Source organism: Lucilia sericata, unplaced genomic scaffold (genome assembly GCF_015586225.1).
Source record: "Lucilia sericata isolate MDLA Ls3-8-SP2 unplaced genomic scaffold, ASM1558622v1 Contig002034F_arrow, whole genome shotgun sequence".
In the NCBI taxonomy this organism is placed as follows: Eukaryota; Metazoa; Arthropoda; class Insecta; order Diptera; family Calliphoridae; genus Lucilia; species Lucilia sericata.
In genome coordinates, this window is record NW_023995897.1 from 66,801 (window position 1) to 83,233 (window position 16,433).

The 16,433-nt window shown below is 26.5% G+C and overlaps 1 long non-coding RNA gene across 1 annotated transcript; it reads right to left on the bottom strand.

Moving 5' to 3' along the window:
• Positions 1-9,103: 9,103 nt before the first annotated feature.
• Positions 9,104-12,565, bottom strand: LOC119613266. The gene is made up of 3 exons (XR_005232222.1): positions 12,416-12,565; positions 11,876-12,203; positions 9,104-9,893 (listed from the first exon to the last, which is right to left on the bottom strand). It is a non-coding gene; the product is annotated as an uncharacterized LOC119613266 (long non-coding RNA).
• Between the last annotated feature and the right edge of the window lie 3,868 nt (positions 12,566-16,433).

Sequence of the window (16,433 nt, forward strand, 5' to 3'; positions counted from 1 at the left end):
ATCACAAATAAAGCTTATTTTTCAATTTAAACGTGTTTTAACGAAGTTATAAGCGATTTTAGTTTTTTCAAGTTTATTGACCAAAAAACCGATTTTTGAAGGAAAATATGAGTGATCACAGAATAAACTTATTTTTCAATTTAAACGTGTTTTAACGAAGTTATAAGCGATTTTAGTTTTTTGACCAAAAAAGCCGATGTTTGAAGGAAAATATGCGTGATCACAGAATAAGCTTATTTTTCAATTTAAACGTGTTTTAACGAAGTTATAAGCGATTTTAGTTTTTTCAAGTTTATTGATCAAAAAATCGATTTTTGAAGCAAAATATGAGTGATCACAGAATAAGCTTATTTTTCAATTTAAACGTGTTTTAACGAAGTTATAAGCGATTTTCCAGTCCAGTCTATAGACTGGACTATAGTCTTGACTACAGCCTAGTCTATAGACTGGACTATAGTCTTGACTACAGCTATAGTCTTAACTATAGTCTGGCCTGTAAACTGCACTATAGTCTTGACAACAGTCTAGTATATAGACTGGACTATAGTTTTGACTGCAGTCTGGCTTTTAGTCTTGACTACTGTCTATTCTATAGATTGGACTATTGTCTTAACTACAGTGCTACAAATTTCAATTATAAATTTCAAATATTCAAACATGTATATAATCCAAAAGTTGTCTCGAATTTAGATAAGCTTTTGTCTAAACCTTTATTATGCTATTTGCATTAAAAATTAACTTTCACACTTTCAATTTAGTAAAAAACCCTCTAAACTAAAACAAGTATATAGACAAATTTCCTAAAGTGACCTCCTACTTGTCACACAGTCAATGTGTTTGTTTTTATCGACCTTTTCAATTCGATTACAATCCTTTAAAACAACAAAGCAACAGGTGGTCTATTCCTTTTTTCCTTTGATTTCCTTTCACACCTTGTTTGTTTATTTGTTGCTGTTAGTTTTTGTAGAAATTTTTACCTTTTAATATTAAAGTTAAAAAAGTTTTTGGCCTGGCCAATAAACAACAGCAGCATACTTTATGTTGTAATTTGATTATAACACAACTACTACTATAACAAAATATACACTTTGCCTAACTATTACTTTACGTACTTATACTTGAACGTCATTGGCGTCATGAGTCTTAAACTAACAAATTTTTATTATTATTTTTATGTTGTACTCTCGTACGAGAGAGAGTTAAACAAACAAACATGGTACTATAATAAATTCTCGGCAGGACTTTTGCTTGTGTTTTATGTGGGGGTGGGTGTTGAATTTATGGGGTTTAAGAAGGTGATAAAATATTTGATGCAAATTAATATCATACTAAAGCGAAATGGGGGGAAAACATACAGAGGTGTTGGTAAATGATAGCTACATATGTTTTACATGTGTAAGAATCATATACCCTGCAGATCTAGGAGTATCAAGGTTAACATTTGCTATAGATTTTCATTCCTAGTAGTAACTTTTACTAGTTACTTTTCTCATATAAAGTTGTAGGCCCTCGATATATTCTGATTCACTTTTAAATTTTTTTCTTTCTTATTCAAAACGGCACTAGTTCCAAAACCTACTGGTTTATAGTCATATATGCTACTGTTCTAACGCAGTACTATTTTTTCTGTTCTAAACTTTCCAAAACTTTTTGCTAATTTAAAAACTTTTTTCAAAGGGTGTTTAAGTTATTGCTGCATTTGGTGGTGAAGTCTATATTTTGTGGGTTACGTGTTGAATTTGTAAAGAAAATTATTTTCTTTAAAGTAAAATTCTTTTGAAAAATTTTTAAAATTTCTGTGTTAAATTTATTAAAACAATTGAAAGAAAAATATTTTAGGTTTTTAATGCTAAAATGAAGATTTCAAAAGAATTTATAAAGTTTTTATATAATAAATAAATACATTTTACTAACAATTTAAACTTTTATAAAAAATGGGGAATTTTTTAAATTTAACTTTGATAACAGTGGAGCAAATTGATAGAAAATAAACAATTTTAAATGCTAATATTTTAAATTTGTGCTAAACTCTAGAATTGACTAATTAAAAAAGAGGTACAAAGTGGAATTGTCCGAAACTCCACCTTAACTATGAAGCAACATTAGAATAAAATTAATCTAAAGATAAAAATTAAAAATTTAGAATGAACTTTATTAAATTTTGTTTACCAAGGAACGAAATGGAATGCTTTGAAATATTGATTAAATAAGTAGAACAACAAATTGTACCAAATTTATTAAAATGTTAGAATTTTCTTAATTTCAGGAAATCAAACTAAAATTAAAAGTTTTGAACGAAATGGGATTTTGTGAAATATTTTAGTATGAAAAACAGAAAACTTGAAACAATATGAAATTACTTGAAACATCGTTTAAATAAATTTGAAATAAAAACAAATTAGAATAATTAACGTTAATGTAAAAATATCATAGGAGGAACAAAATGAAACATTAATGCTTTCTTTTTCTTATGAAAAATGTAAATATTTTTGGCATAAAAACTAAACAATTTCCGTTTTGAAAAGTGGAATGAACTGGAATTAGATGAAACATGGAACTAAATAATACATAAATGTAATTATTGAAAAAAAAATTAACTTAAATATAAATATTGTGAATATGGATTAATTAATAGCTTTTTTATAGAGGAACAGAATGGAATTTAGCGAAACATTAGTTAGTTAGTTAGTTAGTTAGGTAGTTAGTTAGTTAGTTGGTTAGTTAGTTAGTTAGTTAGTTAAGTAGTTAATTAGTTAGTTAGTTAGTTAGTTAGTAGTAGTAGTTAGTTAGTTAGTTAGTTAGTTTAGTTAGTTAGTTAGTTAGTTAGTTAGTTAGTTAGTTAGTTAGTTAGTTAGTTAGTTAGTTAGTTAGTTAGTTAGTTAGTTAGTTAGTTAGTAGTTAGTAGTTAGTTAGTTAGTTAGTTAGTTAGTTAGTTAGTTAGTTAGTTAGTTAGTTAGTTAGTTAGTTAGTTAGTTAGTAGTTAGTAGTTAGTAGTTAGTTAGTAGTTAGTTAGTTAGTTAGTAGTTAGTTAGTTAGTTAGTTAGTTAGTTAGTTAGTTAGTTAGTTAGTTAGTTAGTTAGTTAGTTAGTTAGTTAGTTAGTTAGTAGTTAGTTAGTTAGTAGTTAGTTAGTTAGTTAGTTAGTTAGTAGTTAGTTAGTTAGTTAGTTAGTTAGTTAGTTAGTTAGTTAGTTAGTTAGTTAGTTAGTTAGTTAGTTAGTTAGTTAGTTAGTTAGTTAGTTAGTTAGTTAGTTAGTTAGTTAGTTAGTTAGTTAGTTAGTTAGTTAGTTAGTTAGTTAGTTAGTTAGTTAGTTAGTTAGTTAGTAGTTAGTTAGTAGTTAGTTAGTTAGTTAGTTAGTTAGTTAGTTAGTTAGTTAGTTAGTTAGTTAGTTAGTTAGTTAGTTAGTTAGTTAGTTAGTAGTTAGTTAGTTAGTAGTTAGTTAGTTAGTTAGTAGTTAGTTAGTTAGTTAGTTAGTTAGTTAGTTAGTTAGTTAGTTAGTTAGTTAGTTAGTTAGTTAGTTAGTTAGTTAGTTAGTAGTTAGTTAGTTAGTTAGTTAGTTAGTTAGTTAGTTAGTTAGTTAGTTAGTTAGTTAGTAGTTAGTTAGTTAGTTAGTTAGTAGTTAGTTAGTTAGTTAGTTAGTTAGTTAGTTAGTTAGTTAGTTAGTTAGTTAGTTAGTTAGTTAGTTAGTTAGTTAGTTAGTTAGTTAGTTAGTTAGTTAGTTAGTTAGTTAGTTAGTTAGTTAGTTAGTTAGTTAGTTAGTTAGTTAGTTAGTTAGTTAGTAGTTAGTTAGTTAGTTAGTTAGTTAGTTAGTTAGTTAGTTAGTTAGTTAGTTAGTTAGTTAGTTAGTTAGTTAGTTAGTAGTTAGTTAGTTAGTTAGTTAGTTAGTTAGTAGTTAGTTAGTTAGTTAGTTAGTTAGTTAGTTAGTTAGTTAGTTACTTTAAAAGGAGGTTTTATATACATTAAATCCAAAGAAGTACATCTAGGCCTCTTTCGGACCTGTTGTTAGCCCCATAACCCGATCCTCAGGTCGGAATCTAACCGTTAACCTACTGGTGGAATTTTAAAACATTACAACAACTGACTCCTCTTTTTTATTTCGAAAGTTTACTTACCTCCATTACGTCATTCCATTCTTTATAAAAAAAACATTTTATGAAAATTGTTTCTTTTTTCTCTTTCTTTATTTTAAATATATATAATTTTTTTAATTTCATTCTTTTTTTAAATTTTACATGGGTTTAGCTTTTTTATTATTATTTTTCTTTTCAATTTCAAAATTTTATTTAAAAACAGTTTTATTATTATTTTATTTTAATAGTTTCTTTTAACTTATTTTCTTTAAATAATTTTTTAGGTTTTTTGTTTCTTTTAAATAAATTCTATTTAGTGTTTTTTCTTGTCAATAACAACTATAGTTAAATTAGTTTCCTCCTTTTTTATTCTGTAATTTGTGTTTAATTTTTCTTTTATTTTTGTTTTGTTAAGTTTTAACTATTAATTTACATTTAAACATGAATTTTACATTACATTGAATTACAGTAGTTTTTTTGTAGTTGTTGTTGTTTCTAGTATGGTTTTTGTGTTATTTTTAAGCATTTTGCACTTTTGTTGTGTTGTCCTTTTTGAGTGTTTAATGCTTTTAGGATTTTACAATTGTGTATTGTTGCATTTTAAAAATGTAAATTTTTCTCCTCTCTCTCTCTCTCTTTAGTTTTTTTCTATTGTTATATATATTTTTTTGTTAACAAACACTTGTAAATGAAATTAAAAAAAAATATAACCCAAGCAAACTGTTTAAAATTTATTTCTATACAAATTTTTTTTGTAACATGTTCCAATGAAAAAAGAAAAAACAAACTGTACAATTTAAATCCTTCTGTAACATGAGTGCAATAATTTACAGTTAAATGTGGTAACGAGCAAATCCCTACTCTGGTCAATGTCCATTTTAAAATATAACTTTCATTTTCAGTCTATAAGCTTCAAAAGCTGTAAATTGTTTTGAGACTTGTTGTAAGAAATGTGTTTTTAAAAAAATGGACACTGTCTGAGTCTGTAATTGGCTTATTTAGTTTGGTCGAGATTTTCTAGATTTTGTTAAATTTTCCTTTTTTTAAATCAATAATTTAAATTGTGTTGTTTTTCAGCAAAGGACGTTTGTTGGGGAAGTATTCTTAGCTTAAGATTTCAATTGTGATTTATATTCAATAAAGACAGGATTTGGTTTAATTTACAGATTTCTTTATACTATTTCGCACCTGTCAAAATAACAGTTGTTTTTAGTGTTTGGGTTTCTATTTTATTTACATTTCAAATCGTGCGATTTATAATTCCCTTAGACTTTTATCTTTGGGGCTCGTTTAAAGATAAAGTCATTGGTATTAATTTAGCAGCAATGAAAAAGCTTAAAGGCAATGTCGCAACTGTTATTAGCGAGATATTGATAAAGTTTTCTTAAAAAATAAACTTAAATATATAAAATTTCATATGAGGAACGAAATGGAATTTTGTGAAACACCAAAGACAATGTTTTTCCTATAAAAGACTCAAAAATTGTCCTACAAAATTTATATTTGCTTAATAAATCTGAAGAGAAACAAAATGGACTTGCATGAAACATCGTCTAAGTAAATCAGTAATAGAAAAAAGTTTTGTTATACATACTCTAATATACAAAAATTTGAAACATAAGGAAAATATTTTTCGTATGAAAAACTCCAGTACGAGTAAATTTACATTTAAAGAAGTGAAACGATAAAAATTGGTTATATGGAACGAAATGGAATTTTGTGAAACATAAAGAAAATGTTTTTCGAAAACTTAAAAATTTTCCTACAAAACTTGAGAAAACTAGCCTAAATTAACATTTAAAAAAGTGGAACGAAATGGAATTACCTGAAATATGGAATTAAACAATACAAAAAAGTCAAAATTTAAGAGATTTTGTCTTAAATATAAACATTTTTTATGTGGAATGAAATGGAATTTTATGAATTTTTTAAAAATGTTCGTACAAAACTGGAAACAAACGAAATAAATAAAAAAACAAGAATTTGCATTTAACAAAGTGGAACAAAATGAAATTGACTGAAACAGTAACTAACTTAAAAAAAATTAAATAAAAAAGTTCAAAATAGTTAAAAATTAAACTAAATTTAATGTTTAAACAAAGGGAGCGAAATGGAATTATATGAAACATTATAAAAACTGGCTTGTTTACAAATAAAAGTGTTAGAAATTCCATTCACTTCATGTCATTAACAGTTTTTGCAAAGAGAAACAAAATGGAATTTAATGAAACATTAAATATTAATTTAACTAACGAAAAGTGGGACTTAATGGAGTTCAATGGAACTTCGAGTAAAATTGTTAAAAGTTAATTAGAATAACTAAAATTAACCAAATACAGTTAAAAATTCCCAAAAAAATTAATATTTAAACAAAGGGAACGAAATGGAATTAAATGAAACACTATGAAAACTGACTCCTTTACAAACAAAAGTGTTAAAAACTCTATTTACTTAATGTTATTAACAGTTTTTGCATAGAGGAACAAAATGGAATTTAATGAAACATTAAGAAAAATTGTAAAAAAGTTCTTAACAGTTTTTGCATAGAGGAACAAAATGGAATTTTATGAACGCCGTTAAAAATTAAAGTAATTTTAATGTTTAAACAAAAGGAACTAACTGGAAGTTTATGAAACATTATGAAAAATTACTTGTTTATATGCTTTTGTAAAGAGGATCGAAATGGAATTTAATGGAACATCAAGTAAAAGTGTTGAAAATTAATTCATGTAAATAAAATTAACCAAATACAGTTAAAAATTCAAAGAGAATACTTTTTAAGCAAAAAGGGAACGAAATGGAATTATATGAAACATTATAAAAACTTACTCGGTTACAAATAAAAGTGTTGGAAATTCCATTTACTTCATGTAATTAACAGTTTTTGTATAGAGGAACAATATGGAATTGGAATTAAACATTAAGTAAAATTGCAGCAAAATAGTTTAAAAAGATGAAAATGGAATAAAGTTAAAAATCAAGTATATTTAATGTTTAAACAAAAGGAACTAACTGGAAATTTATGAAACATTATGAAAAATTACTTGTTTATGTGTTATTACTAGCTTTTGTAAAGAGGAACGAAATGGAATTTAATGGAACATCAAGTAAAAGTGTTGAAAATTAATTCATGTAAATAAAATTAACCAAATACAGTTAAAAATTCAAAGAAAATACTTTTTAAACAAAAGGGAACGAAATGGAATTATATGAAACACTACGAAAACTGACTCCTTTACTAATAAAAGTGTTATAAACTCCATTTACTTGATGTTATTAACAGTTTTGCATAGAGGAACAATATGGAATTGAAATGAAACATTAAATATAATATGTAATAAAAAAAGTTATTAATAATTTTAGCATAGAGGAACAAAATGGAATTTTATGAATGCTGTTAAACATTAAAGTAAATTTAATGTTAAAAAAAAGGAACGAACTGGAAATATATGAAACATGAAAAGTTACTTGTTTACATGTTGTTAATAGCACTTTTGCAAAGAGGAACGAAATGGAATTTATGGAATGGAACATCAAGTAAAATTGTTAAAAATTAATTCAAGTAAATATAATTAACCAAATATAGTTTAAAATTTTAAAAAATTAATATTTAAACAAAGGGAACGAAATGGAATTGTATGAAATATTATGAAAACTGTCTCCGTTACAAATAAAAGTGCTAAAAACTTAATTTATTGCATCTTATAAATAGTTTTTGCATAGAGAAACAATATGGAATTGGAATGAAACATTAAGTAAAATTGCAGCAAAATAGTTTAACAAAATTAAAATGGAATATAGTTATCAAATCAAAGTAAATTTAATGTTTATACAAAAGGAACGAACTGGAAATATATGAAACATTATGAAAAATGACTTGTTTACATGTTATTAGTAGCTTTTGCAAAGAGGAACGAAATGGAATTTAATGGAACATCAAGTAAAATTGTTAAAAATTAAAACATACTTCTTTAAAAATAAAAGTGTTATAAACTCCATTTACTTGATGTTATTAACAGTTTTTGCATAGAGGAACAATATGGAATTTAAAGAAATATGTAGTTTAAAAAGATAAAAATGGAATATAGTTAAAAATCAAAATAAATTTAATGTTTAAACGAAAGGAACAAACTGGAAATATATGAAACATTATGAAAAATTAGTTGTTTACATGTTATTACTAGCTTTTGCAAAGAGGAACGAAATGGAATTTAATGGATCATCAAGTAAAATTGTTCAAAATTAACTCCTTTACAAATTAAAAAGCTAAAAACATCATTTATTTCAAGTTATTAACAGTTTTTGCATATGGGAACGAAATGGAATTTAATGAAACATTAAATAAAATTGCTAAAAAAATGGTAAAACAAGCTAAACTTAAGCAAATATAGTTAAAAGAAAAATAAATTCAATAGGAACGAAATGGAATTATATGAAACATTAGGAAAAATTACTCTATTACTAATAAAAGCTTTAGAAACTCCATTTAGTTTTGTTTTTCTTTTAAATTCATTAAAATACTCACACAAAGTTTCTAAAACTTTCATTCCAACTTTACGAGGAAAACTTGACTAAACATTTTGTATAAATTAAAATTTCTTTGAAAAACTTTTTTAAACTTTAATAATTCCAAAAATATTTTTTTCTTTTCATTTTAAAAACCAATTTAATTACAATAAAATTCGTTGTAAATTTAAAGTTTCTTTAAATAAATATTTATAAGTAACTTTACAATTTCCTTTTAAGTTATTAAATATTGAAAGAGTAAATCTGTTTTCTTAATCCCTGTTAGAATACTTCCTCTGCAAACACTTGCTCTGTTGTTTTACTATTAAAATTTATACAATTATTTTTATATTTTGTTTTTAAATTAAAAACTTAATAACTAAATACAATTTGTTTTTTTTTTTTTTTTTTGTTCAAAAATAACCAGACTCCAATCAATATTTAAATCCTTAATTTAATTTATTTATATTTATTTACAATACAAAAAATATGTAACTAGTTTTATTAAAAATCTATTTATTTGTTAATTTATATTTCTAAAATTTTAAATTTATTTATTTTTGTTTTATTATTAAGATTTTTTCCTCATTTTTTTAACACAATTTGCCACCAAACACCATTTTATCACAATACAATTTAAAATTGTTTATTGTGGGTTAAATGGCTGGTCAAATATAATTATTATTTCATACTTAATTAAGTTTGTTGGTTTTTTTGTTTTTTTTTTATAAATTTTATAATTAAATTTTACTCTGTAAATATATTTATTATAACTACAATTTGTAAATTGTTTAAAAATTAGGCCAAATTCTAGGAAAAAAAGTGTTAAATTAAAAATAACGTTTTTTTTTATATTTTTTAAATTCATAACAATTCTTAATGAAAACCTGTCTTATATAATTTATTTTACTATTTTACAAATATTTTTTTTTAATTTTTAGGAATATATTTCTTCATTCGTTTTTGTTCTCTTTTGCAATTTAATTGTTGGCTTAATTTTCGTTTTGTGGTCGGGTTTTTAGGAAACCTTTGAAAATTGTATTTTAATTTAAAGTCTGTGGTCTTTTAACACCCTCTGCCGCCATACAAGCCAACACACACACACACTCACAACACAATCAATCCACATCCTTGTGGAAATTGTTGGATTTGGTTGGCGGTGTTGGCTGGTGTTTTTTTTATTGGTTTCCTTTTTTCCTCGTTCATGAGGCTACAATTAAAAGTCGTCGTGATGGTGATCATTGTCTGGGTAGAGATGGTTTTAGTAGTTCGTAGCTGTGGCGTTGCTAACACTTGAGTCTCTTTTTTCCATTGAATTACTGCAAATAAGTGTAAAAAAGAAAATTTAATTAAATTATTTATGAAACATGTATTCCTCGGGGGCTACAGTGGCTGGAGAAAAGAACGGGAAAATTAACTAAGCTATAGCCAGGGCTATAGACTGGACTATAGATAAGACTGTAGTCAAGATTATAGACTGGATTATAACCAGGACTACGGCCAAGTCTATGATCCAGACTATAGCTAACAAACTAAAGCACAGAATATAATCTGGATTATGGACTAGTCTAAAGTCCAGACTATGGACTAGTCTATTTATAGACAGACTATTTTTTGGTTAGGACTATAGAATAGACTTTAGTTTGGACAATAGAATATACTCTAGACTAGAATGTAATCTGGACTATAGACTAGACTATAGTCTGAATTTACACTAGACTGCAGTCTAGAGAATAGACTAGACTGTAGTCTGCACTGTAGTCTGGACTATAAACTAGACTACAGTTTGGTCTATAGGCTAGACTATAGTCGGGACAATAGTTTGGACTGTAGACTAGACTATTGTTTGGACTAAATAATAGAAAATAGTCTGGACTATATACTAGACAATAGACTAGACTATAGTCTGGACTATAGACTAGACTATAGTCTGGATTATAGACAAGACCATAGTCTGGACTGTAGGTAAAATTATAATCTGGACTGTAGCCTAGACTATTGTCTGACTATATACTAGACTATAGAAGGGACTATAGACTAGACTAGACTTCAGTCGGGACTATAGACTAGACTTTAGTCGGGACTATAGACTATACTATAGTCGGGACTATAGACAAGACCATAGTCTGGACTGTAGACTAGACCATAGTCTGGACTATAGGTAAAATTATAATCTGGACTGTAGCCTAGACTATTGTTTGACTATATACTAGACTATAGTAGGGACTATAGACTAGACTAGACTAGACTTCAGTCGGGACTATAGACTAGACTTTACTCTAGTATAGACTATACTATAGTCGGGACTATAGACTATACTATAGTCGGGACTATAGACTATACCATAGTCGGGACTATAGACTATACTATAGTCGGGACTGTAGACTATACTATAGTCGGGACTATAGACTAGACTATAGTCGGGACTATAGACTAGACTATAGTCGGGACTATAGTCGGGACTATAGACTAGACTATAGTCGGGACTATAGACTAGACTATAGTCGGGACTATAGACTAGACTATAGTCGGGACTATAGACTAGACTATAGTCGGGACTATAGACTATAGGGAACTAGACTAGACTATAGTCGGGACTATAGACTAGACTATAGTCGGGACTATAGACTAGACTATAGTCGGGACTATAGACTAGACTATAGTCGGGACTATAGACTAGACTATAGTCGGGACTATAGACTAGACTATAGTCGGGACTATAGACTAGACTATAGTCGGGACTATAGACTAGACTATAGTCGGGACTATAGACTAGACTATAGTCGGGACTATAGACTAGACTATAGTCGGGACTATAGACTAGACTATAGTCGGGACTATAGACTAGACTATAGTCGGGACTATAGACTAGACTATAGTCGGGACTATAGACTAGACTATAGTCGGGACTATAGACTAGACTATAGTCGGGACTATAGACTAGACTATAGTCGGGACTATAGACTAGACTATAGTCGGGACTAGACTAGACTATAGTCGGGACTATAGACTAGACTATAGTCGGGACTATAGACTAGACTATAGTCGGGACTATAGACTAGACTATAGTCGGGACTATAGACTAGACTATAGTCGGGACTATAGACTAGACTATAGTCGGGACTATAGACTAGACTATAGTCGGGACTATAGACTAGACTATAGTCGGGAATATACTTTAACTTTTAGCCGGCACTGTAAATAAGCTTTTAAATTATTACAACATATCTAACATTGTTACAGTGGCGGTTGTTCGAAAAATATGTTGTGTTGTCATGTTCATGTTGTAGTACAAACACACCTTTTCCGTTACGTTTTTATTGTTTCCTTCTATGACCTGTTTGTCTAATGTACAATTGCAATCTGTTTTAAAAACGTCCTCGTTGTAGTCCTTGTTTTCATAGTCCTTGTCTACACCGTCATCGTCCTATATAGTTGTCAATGCTGCAGCCGCTGTTGTTGTTGTTAATGTTGTAGTTATGGTTGCTATTGCTGCTAGAATATTGTAGTTGTTGAGTGTTTATCTACAGCATATCAATGTTTGAAGTGCCATTTCCGGTTGCCGTGCGCGTTGTTTTAGTAACTTGTTGATTTGTTATAATGGGTGGAGGACTACCGCACCAGACAATCTTTAATATAGAAAAATAAAGAGAGAAGAGAGCCCGAATGAGGGCGTTAGTAGATGTAATTAAATTAACAGCAAACAAAAAGTATGTAATTAAATTAATTGCAAATTGTCAACCTCTTTCCTTTTTTTGTTGTTAGAGTCATTTACAATATGTTTAATACTAAATAGTTGTAACTTGTGTACTTGGGAATTATTACAAAAAAAAATACTTACCTTTCTAAATGCCTTGCGAAAGTTGTCGGATAAAAAGGCATATAAAATGGGATTTATGCAGGAGTTGGTGTAGGCCAAGACATGGGAAATAATTTGTATAATAACCGTTACATGAGAACTGCCATACAAATTAAAAGCTTTCAATACCAAGATGACCTAATTTTGTTTGAATTATCCAGACGTTTGTTTTAGTTAAAGCCACATGAAATTATTAAAGAAATATAAAACAAATTTAGTAAGTTTTTTTTTTTTTGCAAAAATCTGAAAAAGGTTTTTTTAATATGTTTGTGTTTTTTTAACCAAATGTTATTTGGTATTTTGAGTGTTGGTTTTCAAGGTCGTTTTCCTTAGAAAAAAATGTTGTTACTTTAAATAATACACATTTCATGTTATTTTTTAATTTATTGACATCCTTTGACAGTTGTAAAAGATATAACCAAAAAAATTTTTCCTTTTTTTGGTTGACTTTTTTAGGTGATTTCTCTTTTTAGTTTAACATTAAACAAATCCTATTAAGTTTCCAGAATTTTGTTCAAATAGAAGAAAAAAATATAGTTAAAGTCATTTAATACTCTTAGTATAGAAATGATTTTTAGAGACATATTTTATTTTTACTTTTTTTTTCCATCTAGATAAGACGAGGGTCCTGTGGGAAATTTGGTTAAATGAAATGGAAAACATAGTAGAAAACTAAATACGCAAATAATTAAGGCTGGTTTTATTAAAGGTAATCTGCATATTAAGGTTTGTTTTGTTGTTGTTGTTATTGTGAAGATCCTGTGGGAAATTTGTTTAAATGAAAGGAGTAAAAACAAATAAAAAAAGTTTTCTTGGGTGGGGTAAAGTTCTCTTTATAGTTAAAGTTGTAAAATAAAACTTAGTGATAATTATGTTAACATCATTTCACTTTTTTTAGGAAAAATGCTTTTTGGAGATTAACATTTTTTTAAGAAAAAAGCCTTTTTAAATTTCTCAGAGAAAAGCTTTGATTGGTGAAGGTTATTTTTGAAAAAAGCTTTTATTTAGTAAAACTGTGTTTCGATAATAAAAGCTCTTTCAGTCGAAAAAACTTTTTGTAGTGAAATAATTTTTTTATGTTTTTTTATTAAAAATTATTTTTTTTAGTGAAACAATTTTGTTAAGATTTAGTGTCAAAAAGCTTTTCTATGAAAAAAGTTAATTTTTGGGCTTGAAAATGCAACATATTTTTTTGAAAAAAAAAAAAATTTATTGAAAATACATATGATGAAGATTTCTTATTTTTAGAGGAAGTCGTATTTGAATGAGAAGAGCTTTTTAGTAGAAAAAAAAAAAGTTTTTCTTGTAAAGAATCCTATTTTGAATTTATATTGAAAATAGGATTTTTATTAGCCTTTGAAAAAATTTTTTCTAAAACCGTTTTTTTTTTAAAAAGCTTTTTAGATGAGAAAGCTTTTTCAGTATAATTAAAAAAAGTTTATTTTAGGAGAAGTGGTATTTGAATGAAAAAAGTTTTTTATTTTCTATTATACTTTAAAGATACAGTGAGATTTGTAAACAACTTTATTTCGTTAAAAAGCTTTTAGGCTGAGATAGTTTTTTTTTAGTAAAATACCCTTCTTTGAGTGAAAATATAATATTTTTATGAAAAAAGCTTATTCTTTTTTTACATATTTAGCAAAATAAGAACTTTTTAGTAAAAGCTTTTTTTGAAAACCAAAAGTTTATTTGTGTGAAAATGCGCTATTTGTAATGAAATACTTCATTTTTGGATAAAAAGCTTTTTTATATGAAATCTGTTTCCATTTAGAAGCTTGAACAAATACTTTTATGAAAAAAGCTTTTTGGTAGAAAAACTTTTTTTGGAGTGAAAAAAAACTTATTTTCCATTTTATTGAAAAGAGCTTTTTTGAGATGCAGTGAACTTTTTTGGCGCTTTTTGTAATGAAATACTTAATTTTTGGATAAAGAGCTTTTTTATTCAATTTTTTTACCCTTTTAAAAGCTTGAAAAAGTTTTGAATGAAAAAAGCTTTTTACTAGATGTAATGTAATGAAATACTTAATTTTTGGATAAAAAGCTTTTTTAGTAAAATTTTTTTCCATTTAAAAGCTTGAAAAAATATTTGAATGAAAAAAGTTTTTTAGTAAAAAAACTTTCTTCGAGCGAAAAAAGCTTTTATTCAATTTATATCTAAAATATATAAAAGAGCTTTTTTGAGGTGCAGTGAACTTTTATAAAAAATCTTTCTGTTTAAAAGCTTTTTGTTTGAGAAAGTTTTTTTTATATCCTTATTTCGATAAAAAAATTATTTTCATGAAAAAAGCTTTTTTCATGAAAACGCTTGTTAAATAACAAAAAAGCTTTTGTGGAGACTAAAAGCATCTCACTAAAAAAAGTTTTTTTTTGTTTTGTGAAAAAAGTTTTTTTTTGAAGACTAAAAGCATGTTTGGATGGAAAACAATTTTATTTTTGTATTAAAAAAGCTTTTTTAGTAAAAAGTGTTTGTTTTTTCGATGAAAGGGTTATTTTCAATTTATTTTGTATTTATGTTTTTTTTTTTTTTTTTTTTTTTGTAAAAAGGTGTTATTATTTATATGAAAAAAAAACTATTTTATTACAAAAAACTTTATGGTGCTTCAATTTTTATTAAAAATGTCTAGATTTCAATGTTTGGATTCATAAGTTCTCTTTTAGAAAAAGTGTTTTTGGGAAGAAAAGAGTATATCGTCTGAAAAGAAGCTTTTTGTAATAAAAATGCTTTTTTTTCGGAAAAAAGCTTCTTGTATTAAAAATATCTTTTAGCAAAAAAAAACTTTTCTGGTTAAAAATATTACATCAAAAAAGCTTTTGAAAAAGTAATAAAACTTTGTTTGTACATAAAAGCTTCCTCAATAACTAGCTGGATTCTATGGAGAAAAAAGATTTACCTAAAAAGCTTTTCTCTTTAAGGTCCCACTTCCGACCTCACGACATGATTCTGTTTTTAAGTTTCGGGTCTTATTAAAGAAATCCAAATAGCACCATGATTTTTTATTACTCTAATTTCCAATAACAACCATACAATTGCTTTAAATTTTCTCTTCAACCCCTCGTTAATTGTGGCCCAAAAAAAAAAAAAAAAAAAAATAAGAAAACCTTCAATATCTTGTAGCCTCTTTGTGTAATACCTAGTAATCTCTTCATTAAAATTTATTTTCTTCGTTTTTTTTTTTGTTCTGTGACACATTCTGGTCATATTTCTTTCACAGCCACATCTAGCTGTTAGTTACACATTTTGTGATTTTCTTGGAGACATTTTTTTTCTAAGTGAAATAAATTGGAAAAAAGGTGTGACGTTGTTTTGAATTTGAAATGAATTAATCCTAAGAAAATCCTTGTAACAGTTTAAGGGAAAAATCTAAAAAAGGAGTTGAGAGGAAAATGTAATTTGTTCTCAACAAGTCTTATTGAAAACTTAAAGTCTTTTGTAACAAAAAGGTTTAAACTCACTAAAGTGTTATCCTAGAAGCTGTAAAATCTATGTAATTTGTCTCTTTAGTGGTTTAAAGAATTTCGTTTTTTAGTTTTTTTTTTTTATAATAAGTGGATATTGTTGCAATTTATTATAACGATTTTTATTATATTAAATTTTAATGGTAGACTAATATGATTGATAGATGAAATTGAGTACTTGTCTATTTTTATATATATTTTTTTCTTTTTGCTAAGGTTGTAAATGGTAGTGAGTGGGTGGTGATTTACGTAGTTCGATTGTTATTTATAGTAATACATGAAAATGAAACCGTTTTTATTATATTCGATATTAGATTTCATATATATTTTTTTTAATTCAAATAATTTAAAAAAAATTATTTTCTAAATAATTATGTATCTAAAGAAGATTTCTAATAAATTTTCTCTCTTTAATGAAAAGTTTTGTTTAATTCTATAAAGAAAATATTCCATAAATACCATAACTTTAAACGAAATTGTTAATGAAATTTCCTTTCAAAATTTCCATTCCTGACAGTGGCAAAGAAAGTGCTCCAAAGTTTCA